Consider the following 14,005-nt stretch of genomic DNA (forward strand, 5'->3'; position numbering starts at 1 on the left):
TAAGCTACCAGCACTAAAAATCAGAAGAATGAGAACCATGGCATTAGCGACTTACAAAATAATTAATAAATCAAGTCCGGAATTCCTACATAATTTAATAAACATTAAAGAAAATTCATATAATTTTAGGTACATAGGATATACCACGGCCAAACTTGAACAACAAGGTATGGTAAGAAAAGCTTTAGTTATGAGGCAGCAAGACTCTCGACTGGAACTCCTTGCCAAATGAGGCAAGGAGCTTATCAACTTTTGGCCAGTTCAAAAATTTTATCTCTACCTGGTGTTTTTCAGAAAATTGTACCTGCAGTTCTGTAAATAATTTAACTCCTTGCTGCTCCATGACTTAACCTTGAAGCCTGCTGTTTGTTTTTTATTTTTATTTTTTTTGGCAATTTTTTTATTCTTATTTATTATTTCTTTGTTTTGCAAGTTATGCATTTCCTGTGCTGTAGCTGCTTGCAGTCTTTTGCTTGTGGTTTATAGTGTTTAATTTTGCATGTGCTACTTGCTGTGTGCTCTTATGTGCTAATATTCGACATTTGTTTTAATATATATCTTGCTTAGCTTTTTGCATGTGTTATCTATCATGTATTAATACATGTATGTGCTGTCTGTATGTTTGTGTTGTATATGTATCTGATGTTATTACATGTATGTTTTGTTATTTAATATCAGTCGACTCGGTTAAATAGCTCTTAATTCCTCATGTTCCTTGTTATTATGTATATATGCAACCCGACTTTAAATAAAGATTACTTTACTTTACATTACTTTACTTTACTGGTATACCACTGTTATGTACAATACTGGAATAACATTTTGTACCAGTATTGTATTCATGTATTATATTAGTATTGTGCTTTTTTTCAAACATTGTGTCAGGTGGAAAAACATAATAGTAAGCACAAAGCATATACACGGTGATAGGACGTGCCGCTGGAATAGGTCACATTTTCAAGCTTGAAAATATGTGAATAGGTGGGGAAAACTATCAGAAATATATTATAAGGTCAATAAAGTTCCCAATACTCATATATTTGTTAATTCTTCTTCGTCTGTCATCTTTCTTGGTGTTCCCGGCTGTGTTTTTATCAACAAATGTTCTCTCTTGTAATCAAAGAGAGTATTAAATCCTCAGTAAACTGATGAGATGAAAAGATAATTAAATGAAAACGAGACTGTTCACCAGCATGGTTGGATTTTTTCACGGAGAAGAATTTTGAATTTCTATTACATACAATGCGTTGTTCGGCTGTGCTGTTTTTATGTGCTGATCTAGGTTTTTTGACGTATTCGTTTTTATTCTGTAGTTAGTCACCACTTCGGTATTAACATGTATATCAATTATATGATCATTTTTATATTTTATAAATCTACTGTTTGCAAAAATATGAATTATTCTAAATACTAAATATTTTCTTATCCCAGGCAGATAACCTAGCCGTATTTGGCACAACTTTTTGAAATTTTGGGTCATCAATGCTCTTCATCTTTAGGCCTGGCACCTTTGATAACTATTAGCTTGTCGTAATGTTCTATTGTATTGTTTATTTGTGTGTTTTTCTGTCCTGTATGTTCAGGAATCTGATGTTCAGTAGTTGTCGTTTGTTGATGTGGTTCATAAGTGTTTCTCGTTTCTCGTTTTTCATATAGATTATACCGTTGGTTTTACCGTTTGAATGGTTTTACACTAGTAATTTTTGGGGCCCTTTATAGCTTGCTGTTCGGTGTGAGCCAAGGCTCCGTGTTGAAGACCGTACTTTGACCTATAATGGTTTACTTTTATAAATTTTGACTTGGATGGAGGGTTGTCTCATTGGCACTCATACCACATCTTCTTATATCTATCCATATGTGAACTAGAAATAAACAACCAAAGCATTGAACAAATTGGTAACACTCTGAATTCACCAGATACTATAGTAAAAACAGTTCCTATCAACAACGAACAAAGAAAATCTTCACACGTAACTGGTATATCTGACCACGTCTCAAATTCCAACCCTCAAGACCATGTGCATTCAAATTTGTATAGTATCAAACAACATACAAATACAAGAGCTCATGAAAACATAACTCCAAGCTCTCAGATTAATATTGATCAATCAGACACCAATACCATAAAGCTAACCAAACAAGCCGGACCAAAGAAACAGAAAAATTAAAACAAGATGATCTAAAGTCTAAACTTGCTGTAGCAGAAGCCCACATTGCAGCTCTAGAAAATACCATCTTAGATAACAATAACACAATAAGGAACCTGAAACTTATACAATTCGGCTTAAATGGAAATATCCAAGATACAAGTAGATCTGACAATCACAGCTTGAACACTCACACTTTACCAACAAATGTTACTTACCAAAATTGTCACTGTACGCAACTGGACATCAGGGTTATATAATTAGAACCTGAAATAACCAACCTCAGATTACAAAACTTAGAAAACCAAATCCTGACACAAAGAAATCAAAATCAAAATCAAAATAACTTTAATTCGCAAGTTCCAATACACATGGTGCCACCACAACATGTTGTTCATGTTACCCTACCTCCAGCACCAAATAAATGGATACAACAAATGCCATCTCCTCCATTATCCCATCATGGTTTACTGGCTCCATCACCTTACATTTATAGACAATCAGATAGAATACCAGAAGTTCCAAGAAAAACTCGGAGACCTAATATTAACTTCCAATTCCAGGAAGCACAAATGTTCAATCTTCCACCAAGTGAACTTGTAGCACAATTACCTACTTCTGATAGTAATAACTGTATCGCTGTCAATCAATGAGCGTCCCAACCATCTCTGTTTAACCATTTATGCAGAACTCAATAAAAAGTGCCAAAAACAATCTTTAAAGGCTTTGTTGAATCCGACACGAAGTTTAAAGATGCTGAAGATGTAAGTAACGCACTGAGCAATGATAGTAAAACAATTTTGCTGTCAGAGAAGACTTAAAAACTCAAAGATGCTGATGATATAAGTAACACACGGAGCAAAGATGGTAAAAACAGTTTTGCTGTCAGAGAAGAAAATGTTATAGAGAAGACACCTATTAGTTCTGTACAGGATCGTCATTCTACAGATTCAAGCGTACCAAACAATCTTCACCAAAATCTAAAGTTCAACTCATCAATTGACTCATCAGTCTCATCTGTTAATAGTAAAAACTGTTTTGCTGTTAAACATATGAAGGAGACAAAGCAATCAGACAACTGTCACAATACAGTTCAACCAAAGCCAAATCACCATACTCACAGTGCGCTAAAATATGGAAACTCTTTTTCAGACAAAGAACAAACCATTCTTCTAGATCCAGATATAGCGCCCCTTGTGAAAAGAATGATGTAACCTTGGTAAAGCAAGTCCAGTACGTATTCTCTCTTTCAACCTTAAAGGCTTCAACTCTAACAAAAATTACCTCAATGAACTGCTCGATAAACATGACATCATTCTCTTACAAAAACACTGGCTCTTTAACTACGAAAAGGAACTATTGAAACAACAACACTCAGATTTTATTACATTTTCTAGAGATATTGATGATGTTGAACCAATTGGCAGACTAAGAGGACACGGTGGAATGAGGGTAGGAATTCCCTTTACCGTCAGGCGTCATTTTCGGCTACCGTTAGCGTCAAATTGGTTAAAATTTCACCGTGATTCGTCAAAATATCCTTATCGTGATTCGTCAGAGGTCTCAAATAATTATCGTTACCGTTATTTGTGGAAATTTTTTTTACGTGATTCGTCAACATCAGTCGATTTTTTTATCGTCTTAAAGAAAGTGTACATTTTATCGTCATGCACCAAAAATTACCGTTAACGTCATTTGGCAAGATTTTTTACCGTTATTCGTCATGAAGGTACTCCCATTACGACCCTCTGGAATTGCAACCTTATACAGAAATTCTGTCTTCAATGTTTTCTCAACTTCTAGACGGAAACAACAGAATACAAGCTATTGAAATATCAACAGTCGGAAATCCTACCTGCCTTACTAATGTATATCTTCCTTCTAGACGTAAGGATAAAGGACATGATGCTTATAAAGCATCATTAGACACTCTTAAAGAAATTATCCTTAAGTACCAAGAAACGCACTCAATTGTTATTGCAAAGGACATGATGCTTATAAAGCATCATTAGACACTCTTAAAGAAATTATCCTTAAGTACCAAGAAACGCACTCAATTGTTATTGCGGGGGACTGTAACGCCTCGTTCATTAGACATTACAAGGACTCCCAAGATGAACTGTTTAAACAGTTTTGCAAAGAAAATCAAAAAGAACTTCCAGTCACCCAACTGATCACACATATTTTCAAGGAGAATCTAGATCACAAATTGACTACATATTGGTCAAATCTATTGAGAATGATAAAAGACTAAGGGAACTTATTGAATTATATATCAATTATGTCAATCAATTGTAACTGATTTTATGCCCTTAATGGGCCCTGTAATTTGGGAAATAAAAATATTCTATTCTATTCTATTCAGGTCAAGATCATAAGTGTAGGTCACAACACCTCTGACCATTTTCCTGTGTCTGCCGATCTTTGTATAGAACTAAGGACTAACCAGAAACAGTACAGAGAATATACCTGTACTAAAATAAACTGGGAAAAAGTAAATAAAGATAACTATGCACTTAAAGTGCAGGGAGAACTAAAGGATAGAAAATATCTAAACATGAGAACACCTTATGGAATTGATCAAGCTACAAACCAATTACTTACTGGTTTGAACAATGTACTAGAAACATGTTATACTCGAAGGAAGGAAATCAAAGTTTAGTAGGAAGAAAAAGATAAGTTGCATTGGTCACCAAAGTTGGCTAATGCGGTCAGTAAATCAAAAAAGGCCTTCTACCTCTGGAAAAAAGCAGGATCACCTCCTTCTAAGGATAATATATATAACATACATAGGCTTGATTCCAAACGTACAGTAAGATCAATACAAGGACAACAAAGTGCTGACAAAAGAAATCAACTCCATGAAGAAATTATGAGAGCATCTGACAGGGACAAATATCTTTTCTTTAAATTAATAAAAACTCAAAGATCCTCTTCCTCCCAATTCACTCACACTCTACAAACGGCGGACAAGGAAGCATCCTCCCCAGATGATATGAATGATCTATTTAAAGAAAATTTTGCAAACTTAGCAAATACAAAGGTGAATCATCTATTCAATGAAGAACATGACAACTTGGTCAACTTAGATGCAGAAACAATAGTCAAATTATGTGAAAATGAAGAAATAACCATTCAACCAGTTACCTCCAAATGAGATATCAAAACTGGTTTCACAACTAAAAAAACGGAAATCTGGAGATGTAGACGGTTTAACATCTGAACATCTTATACACGGAAGTTTAGCTTTAATTGACTACTTGACAACTCTCATTAATAACATCTTCTATACAAAACATGACATTGTGCCTGATGCTATAACAAATGGACTTCTAACTCCAGTCCATAAAAAAGACAAGGACCCAACAATACCATCAAATTATAGAGGACTAATGTTTTTACAGTCATCTCGATCAATTGTAGTTTTAGAACTCTGTTTGAGAGCAAGGATTGAAGGCACTTTAAACAAACAACAAAATAAACTGCAAAAAGGTTTTACAAAAGGTGCTTCCTCAATAAATATTGCTCTTTTAATTACCGAAGCCATCACTGAGGCAAAGGATAAGAATAAAAGGCTCATTTAAATCACCCTAGATGCAGAAAAAGCCTTCGATGACGTAGATCACATACATCTTTTTTGGAAATTATATAACCAAGGAATCACAGGTTCAACCTGGCTACTGATCAGAGAACTATATAATAATACATCAACCCAAGTAAAATCACATGGACGTATCACAGAAGCATTCACTAACGAGCAAGGAGTAAAGCAGGGAGGTATTTTATCTGCTAACTTTTACAAAGCTTACAATAAGAATATTCTAGATACACTCGAAGCAACAAATATCGGTTTTAAGATCAGAACCAATTATTTGGGTTGCCCAACATGCGCAGATGATATTATGCTTTGTGCAACATCGGAACAGGATGCTACAGCTCAACTCCGCATCATTGAAAGCTGTACCAAAAAATGATCGAGTTAAGATTAATAGTAAAAAGACTGAAATACTGTTGACCAACAAAAAGAACAAAGAACCTAACCTTGAACTTTTTAACGAGAAGATAAGCGAAAAACAGAATATAGACCACCTGTGTATTGAAAGACAGGACCGAAATATCCCAAATGTAGTAAAGAGAATCTCTACTGCTAGAGCAACTATGTACTCATTCAGGTCTACATGGAATAAATGGAATAAATCCATTGATATCGTACAAACTTTGGCGAACTTATGTCATACCCAGAATGCTATATGGTATTGCAATTCTTAACTTCACCAAGACGGACATTTTATCAGAAAAGGACATTTAAACAACTACTGTCTCTACCACAACGGACAGCAGATGCTGCAATCTATATCCTGCTTGGGGCAGAATCAGAAGAACAACTTATCCACAAAGCAATGATTTCTCTGTTCCTTAGAATTTCAAAAGATACAAATTCAATCGAGCATAATATAGGAATAAGACAATTAGCAACAAAAGATGTTAACTCCAACAGTTGGTATATAAAAGTAGATAATATTCTCAAGTCATATGAATTACCATCTGCACATGAGATAATCTTAAACACAAAGAAAAACTGGAAAAAACTGACTCATGATATGATAGATTCAACTTGGAAAACAAAATGGTCTGAGATAGCTGAAACCAAAACACCACTGAATCATATGGATGTAAGCAATTGGAACTTCCGAAAACCTAATACATGTTGGAGCAGTGTCAGAGACAACAAGCGAGATGTTGCTAAAGGAATAACAAAGTCCAGAATATTGACTGGGATATATAAAACTCAAAGTATTAACAACCGCTTTGATTAAAAAAAAATCTGCAGAGTGCAAATTGTGTAAGGAAGGCACAGAAGATTACAAGCACTTTTCTTGTTAACTGCATAAGCCTTAAATCAGAGAGAAAAATCCACTACATCAGACTTAAACATTTGACGGCTGAACTTCAGGTCAACTACAACTACATCGTTGAATCTGAAGACGATCTGCTTCAATTACTAGTCGACTGTTCCAGCAAACGTCGCATACCTGTGACTCACCTAGTTGCTATAGAAAGGATATGCAAAGACTGGGTATATGCATTGCATACCAAGAGAGCGGAATTATTGCAGTAAAATATAATGAACATTCATTTTTGACTCTTGGAACCTTATAAGATCCTGTACAAAGCTGGCTACTATCGGTCATGAGAATGGAAATAATTTAGACAGAAATAGTTAAGGATAATATCCGAATACTCTATGAGACTTAAGCCTATTGTTGGTAGGTAAATATATAAACTATATGACCCCTGCATTCTATTTTACACATAAATAACAACATTTACTAATAGAAACTAATAACTTGGGTCCTTGACAAGATTTTAAATTTTAACAATATATTTAATATATGGAACCCCACGTGATTGTTGAACCATTTGTCATTATTGACATAAATAATCCTTATCACATTAATTATTTTTAAACTATTGGACACTTTTAACACAGTAATTAAAGTTTTATCCATTTTAAAAATAAAATGTTTTGAGCTTATGTCAGTCTGTGATGTACAGTGTATATACAAGTTTTACCTTCTATCCTTTTTATCCTTATTATTTTATTTTATTTTACCCTAACACAGATAAAATTTCTTAATCTAATAACATTTTTTTTAAAGTTACGCTTTTTTAAAAATATATAACTAAAATATTTTTAATGCGGTGATCCTGCAAATAGGGTGGACTTCCATAGGAAGAAGAAGAAGATTGAAGCTGTTAATTTTCTCCCTGATAATATTTATGTGCGTTTCGGCAATAAGGTTTATCAAATTGCCTTTCTGTCTAAATTGTATGGTCAATTCAAACCGGAGACATATCATGTATTATATGTCTCTGGTCAAACTGATAACATCAAACCAAAAACAATCAATTTAGCTTTTTCTATATATGGAATAAAACGAATATTTAGAGTAAAAATAGTTAAATGTAATGGAATTGACTATTTAAGAATTGTTGATCATTGCAAAAAAGTGTAATTTTAACAAAATTGCGTGTACATCATTAAGTTGGTCAAGTAATTATGCTTTCTTGTCGATCCGGCCCTAAGTCGATCCATCCCAAGTCGTTTCGTTCCAAGCCGATCCGGCCCAAGTCGATCCCGGCCCCATATTTAAAGTCGATTCTGCCCCAATTTAAAAAAATATTTATAAGGAATAAAAAGATATATATACGGTTTTTATCCAACGCAATCATAGGTTTGAACGTTGTTTTCAATTCAGACTTGTTTATATATATAAATTATATGGCCTTCCAAATACCGTTTCGATTCCTAACATCACTGAAGAGACATTAATTGTCGAAATCCGGATATGGTGTACAAAAACCTTTGCACCTTTTGTTTGCGGTATACCATCTTTTCCGCAAGTTTATTGTTTTCTGTTTAGTATAAAATTTATAATTGAGATCCATTTATTACATCGGTGATCCGTTTATTTGGCAATCGCCAATGGCAGTCAGCAGGGTTTAAGAACATCAGTTGTTCGACCTGCTAGTCAAATTCGTTTTGTTAAAATATACTTTTTCACTCATTTGGTCTTTTGGAAAATGTTGTTTGTGCTGTATTTAGACCCCTCTACAAAGAAATTTGTTTTGCATGCACACGTATAAAAATTGCGGTTTTTATCCAACGCAATCATAGGATAGAACGTTGTTTTCAATTGTTTCAAATATTTATTAAAAAATACGAGTCAGTTGCAGATTTCCTGCGTAACAGGATAGACAAATACATATATATTTACACATAACATAGAAGCGAAATGAGTAGAATACATAATACAAAACAGTATAAATATTTTTTACAAAATTAAATGTATACTTAAATGTATTGACCAGACAGCAAAATATTTAATCGCCATTTTCACAATAATGTTGACAGACCATGCTTATTGATGGTATATGTTCCTGCAGGGATTTTAATACATCAAATTCAGATTCAGAATATAACACAGATTTGTCTATTTAACAATATTTAGCCTTTTTATTTATACAAGTGTGGGGGACTTGTCCCCTTGGGATGGTCATTTTAGCAATATGATTGGAAGCAATTAAATTTTACAATTCACAAAGCTGGGAAATAATAAAAGTATCAACATATTCTTACTTCCTATATGACAGTATTGGTATACCAGTAATGCAGTCTTTTTTATATTTTTTTTATCATACTGGAACAAAATTTTATTCCTGTATTGTAGACAAAACTGGTATACCAGTATTGCGATCGCCATAGTAAGTAAGTAAATTTTATGTAAAGTCGGCATATATGTACACAATAACAGAGAGAAAAAAAGCTCTGATGAGCTCTTTAACCGACTACCATATAAAAATCATGCAGCTTCATGCAAATACTAATAAATAAAAATTGATGAGCAGGCGAATATAATTAACCGACTACCATATAAAAATCATGCAGCTTCATGCAAATACTAATAAATAAAAATTGATTAGCAGGCGAATATAATGACAGCAAATTCTTTTTGATTTCTGAACCTCCAGGGTCAATGCCCATGCGGCAAACACCTCTATGTGCATTGAATGGGGGAACCAGCTTTCACTTAAATATAAAATACTAGCAAACTAAAAAGCATGAATAAATTCATTAATTAAGCACTGGCATTTTAATAGCAACTATATATGGTCATATATATTAAAAAAGTAGAGCAAAAGTCCAGAATTAATAAGGACGAAAATTCAGCTATGAGGCAGCAATGGATAGAAACGGCATGAACTGCAACTACCCACAGCAGTACTTTATATAATACCTAAATAGGTCAAAGGGGGTCATAGTTCTGGCCTCATTGGGAATGGAATTCCAACTTGCGCTGCATCAAATCTAAAAGTTCTTTTATCATACCTTGAGGTTCTTAGTCTAGGTACCTCAGCAGTGATTACATACCTGACATTATATGAATTGTTTTTTTTAAAACAACCCAATCTTGAATAAATAAACGACAGTTTTTGTTATTATTTCAAAGGTCTCAAAGGCAATTGAGCGCATTCTACGAGTTTTTAGTAAAGGAAGGTTTGAAATCTGCAGGAGTGTTTCGTAAGAGTTCTAATAGTCTTCATGAATAAAGCGAAGCACTCGTTCTTGTATCTTTTCTATTTTCTTGTATTTTGTTACCCACAGAAATGCCAAGTCAAAGAGGACCATTCCGAATAATATATTGTTAGAATAGTTATCCTCTTCTTACTGCGGCACTTGAAGCATAGTACACATGTCAGTCGGCAGTATGAAGAGAACTTATGAGGGATTAGGACTTTGACACAAAATTTTAGGTTCACTGACCATGGAAATGTGATAGTCAAAATCAATGTTCACTCCGGATTCTTTCACAATACATTGAATCCAAACCCTTACCTCAGTCAATCATGTTTAACAGCATGTCCCATTGATCAATTATTATTCGGGCGCTTTAAAGATATCAGATTTTGGCAAACAGGATCTTATTGTGCTCATATTTTGAAATTTTTTGTTTATGTGAAAGTGTGAGCAGGACATGATGTTCTAAGGAGACACATTTTTATTCCTGTTTTTGGTGTTCTGTTTTTTTAAGCTTGTAGAAGATTGAAAAATAAACAAACACTTGAATTCCATTTTACGTTCACTCATTTCCAGAAGTTTAAATCATCTATTGTTGTTCAGACATCTGTTCATGTCAATCAATACTATTCAGTACAAGAGCATCTCTAATAATTTCCCAAATATGGTGGTGTAAACACGGTAATGGTTGTCAGTTTCTTTTGACGAACCTTAAATAAGAATAATGTGATAAAACATCTGTACCTCTAAAGTAACTGCAAACCATTTAAACCTTTGAAGTCGCTTCAAATACTCTGCATCTTTGAAGTATCTGCAAACACTGAATCTCTAAAATCACTGCAAACACTCTGCACCTCTAAAGTCACTACAAACACTATGTACCTCTAAAGTCACTACAAACACTCTGTACGTCTAAAGTCACTACAAACACTCTGTACGTCTAAATTCACTGCTAACAATGTATACCTTTGAAGTCGCTTCAAATACTCTGCATCTTTGAAGTATCTGCAAACACTGAATCTCTAAACTCACTACAAACACTCTGTACGTCTAAAGTCACCACAAACACTCTGTACGTCTAAATTCACTGCTAACACTATGTACGTCTAAAATCACTACAAACACTCTGTACCTCTAAAGTCACTACAAAAACACTCTGTACGTCTAAATTCACTGCTAACAATGTATACCTTTGAAGTCGCTTCAAATACTCTGCATCTTTGAAGTATCTGAAAACACTGAATCTCTAAACTCACTACAAACACTCTGTACGTCTAAAGTCACCACAAACACTCTGTACGTCTAAATTCACTGCTAACAATGTATACCTTTGAAGTCGCTTCAAATACTCTGCATCTTTGAAGTATCTGCAAACACTGAATCTCTAAACTCACTTCAAACACTCTGTACGTCTAAAGTCACTACAAACACTCTGTACGTCTAAATTCACTGCTAACACTATGTACGTCTAAAGTCACTACACACACTATGTACGTCTAAAGTCACTACAAACACTCTGTACTTCTAAACTCACTAAAACACTCTGAACGTCTAAATTCACTGCTAACACTCTGTACGTCTAAAGTCACTACAAACACTCTGTACGTCTAAATTCACTGCTAACACTATGTACGTCTAAAGTCACTACAAACACTCTGTACGTCTAAATTCACTGCTAACACTATGTACGTTTAAAGTCACTACAAACACTCTGTACCTCTAAAGTCATTACAAACACAATGTACCTCTAAAGTCACTACAAACACTCTGTACGTCACAATTCACTGCTAACAATGTATACCTTTGAAGTCGCTTCAAATACTCTGCATCTTTGAAGTATCTGCAAACACTGAATCTCTAAAGTCACTACAAACACTCTGTACGTCTAAAGTCACCACAAACACTCCGTACGTCTAAATTCACTGCTAACAATGTATACCTTTGAAGTCGCTTCAAATACTCTGCATCTTTGAAGTATCTGCAAACACTGAATCTTTAAAGTCACTTCAAACACTCTGTACGTCTAAAGTCACTACAAACACTCTGTACGTCTAAATTCACTGCTAACACTATGTACGTCTAAAGTCACTACACACACTATGTACGTCTAAAGTATCTTCAAACAATCTGCACCTCTAAAGTCACTACAAACACTCTGTAATTCTAAACTCACTACAAACACTCTGTACGTCTAAAGTCACCACAAACACTCTGTACGTCTAAATTCACTGCTAACAATGTATACCTTTGAAGTCGCTTCAAATACTCTGCATCTTTGAAGTATCTGCAAACACTGAATCTCTAAAGTCACTTCAAACACTCTGTACGTCTAAAGTCACTACAAACACTCTGTACGTCTAAATTCACTGCTAACACTATGTACGTCTAAAGTCACTACAAACACTCTGTACGTCTAAATTCACTGCTAACACTATGTACGTCTAAAGTCACTACAAACACTATGTACCTCTAAAGCCACTACAAACACTATGTACCTCTAAAGTCACTACAAACACTATGTACCTCTAAAGTCACTACAAACACAATATACCTCTAAAGTCACTACAAACACTCTGTACGTCAAAATTCACTGCTAACAATGTATACCTTTGAAGTCGCTTCAAATACTCTGCATCTTTGAAGTATCTGCAACCCTGAATCTCTAGTCACTTCAAACACTCTGTACGTCTAAAGTCACTACAAACACTCTGTACGTCTAAATTCACTGCTAACAATGTATACCTTTGAAGTCGCTTCAAATACTCTGCATCTTTGAAGTATCTGCAAACACTGAATCTCTAAACTCACTACAAACACTCTGTACGTCTAAAGTCACTACAAACACTCTGTATGTCTAAATTCACTGCTAACAATGTATACCTTTGAAGTCGCTTAAAATACTCTGCATCTTTGAAGTATCTGCAAACACTGAATCTCTAAAGTCACTTCAAACACTCTGTACATCTAAAGTCACTACAAACACTCTGTACGTCTAAATTCACTGCTAATACTATGTACGTCTAAAGTCACTACACACACTATGTACGTCTAAAGTCACTTCAAACAATCTGCACCTCTAAAGTCACTACAAACACTCTGTAATCCTAAACTCACTACAAACACTCTGTACGTCTAAAGTCACCACAAACACTCTGTACGTCTAAATTCACTGCTAACAATGTATACCTTTGAAGTCGCTTCAAATACTCTGCATCTTTGAAGTATATGCAAACACTGAATCTCTAAAGTCACTTCAAACACTCTGTACGTCTAAAGTCACTACAAACACTCTGTACGTCTAAAGTCACTTCAAACACTATGTACGTCTAAAGTCACTACAAACACTCTGTACATCGAAATTCACTGCTAACACTATGTACGTCTAAACTCACTACAAACACTATGTACCTCTAAAGTCACTACAAACACCATGTACCTCTAAAGTCACTACAAACACTCTGTACCTCTCAAGTCACTACAAACACTATGTACCTCTAAAGTCACTACAAACACTCTGTACGTCTCAATTCACTGCTAACAATGTATACCATTGAAGTCGCTTCAAATACTCTGCATCTTTGAAGTATCTGCAAACACTGAATCTCTCAAGTCACTTCAAACACTCTGTACGTCTAAAGTCACTACAAACACTCTGTACGTCTAAATTCACTGCTAACAATGTATACCTTTGAAGTCGCTTCAAATACTCTGCATCTTTGAAGTATCTGCAAACACTGAATCTCTAAAGTCAATTCAAACACTCTGTACGTCTAAAGTC

This window comes from Mytilus californianus, unplaced genomic scaffold (genome assembly GCF_021869535.1).
Source record: "Mytilus californianus isolate M0D057914Y unplaced genomic scaffold, xbMytCali1.0.p SCAF_3, whole genome shotgun sequence".
NCBI lineage: Eukaryota > Metazoa > Mollusca > Bivalvia > Mytilida > Mytilidae > Mytilus > Mytilus californianus.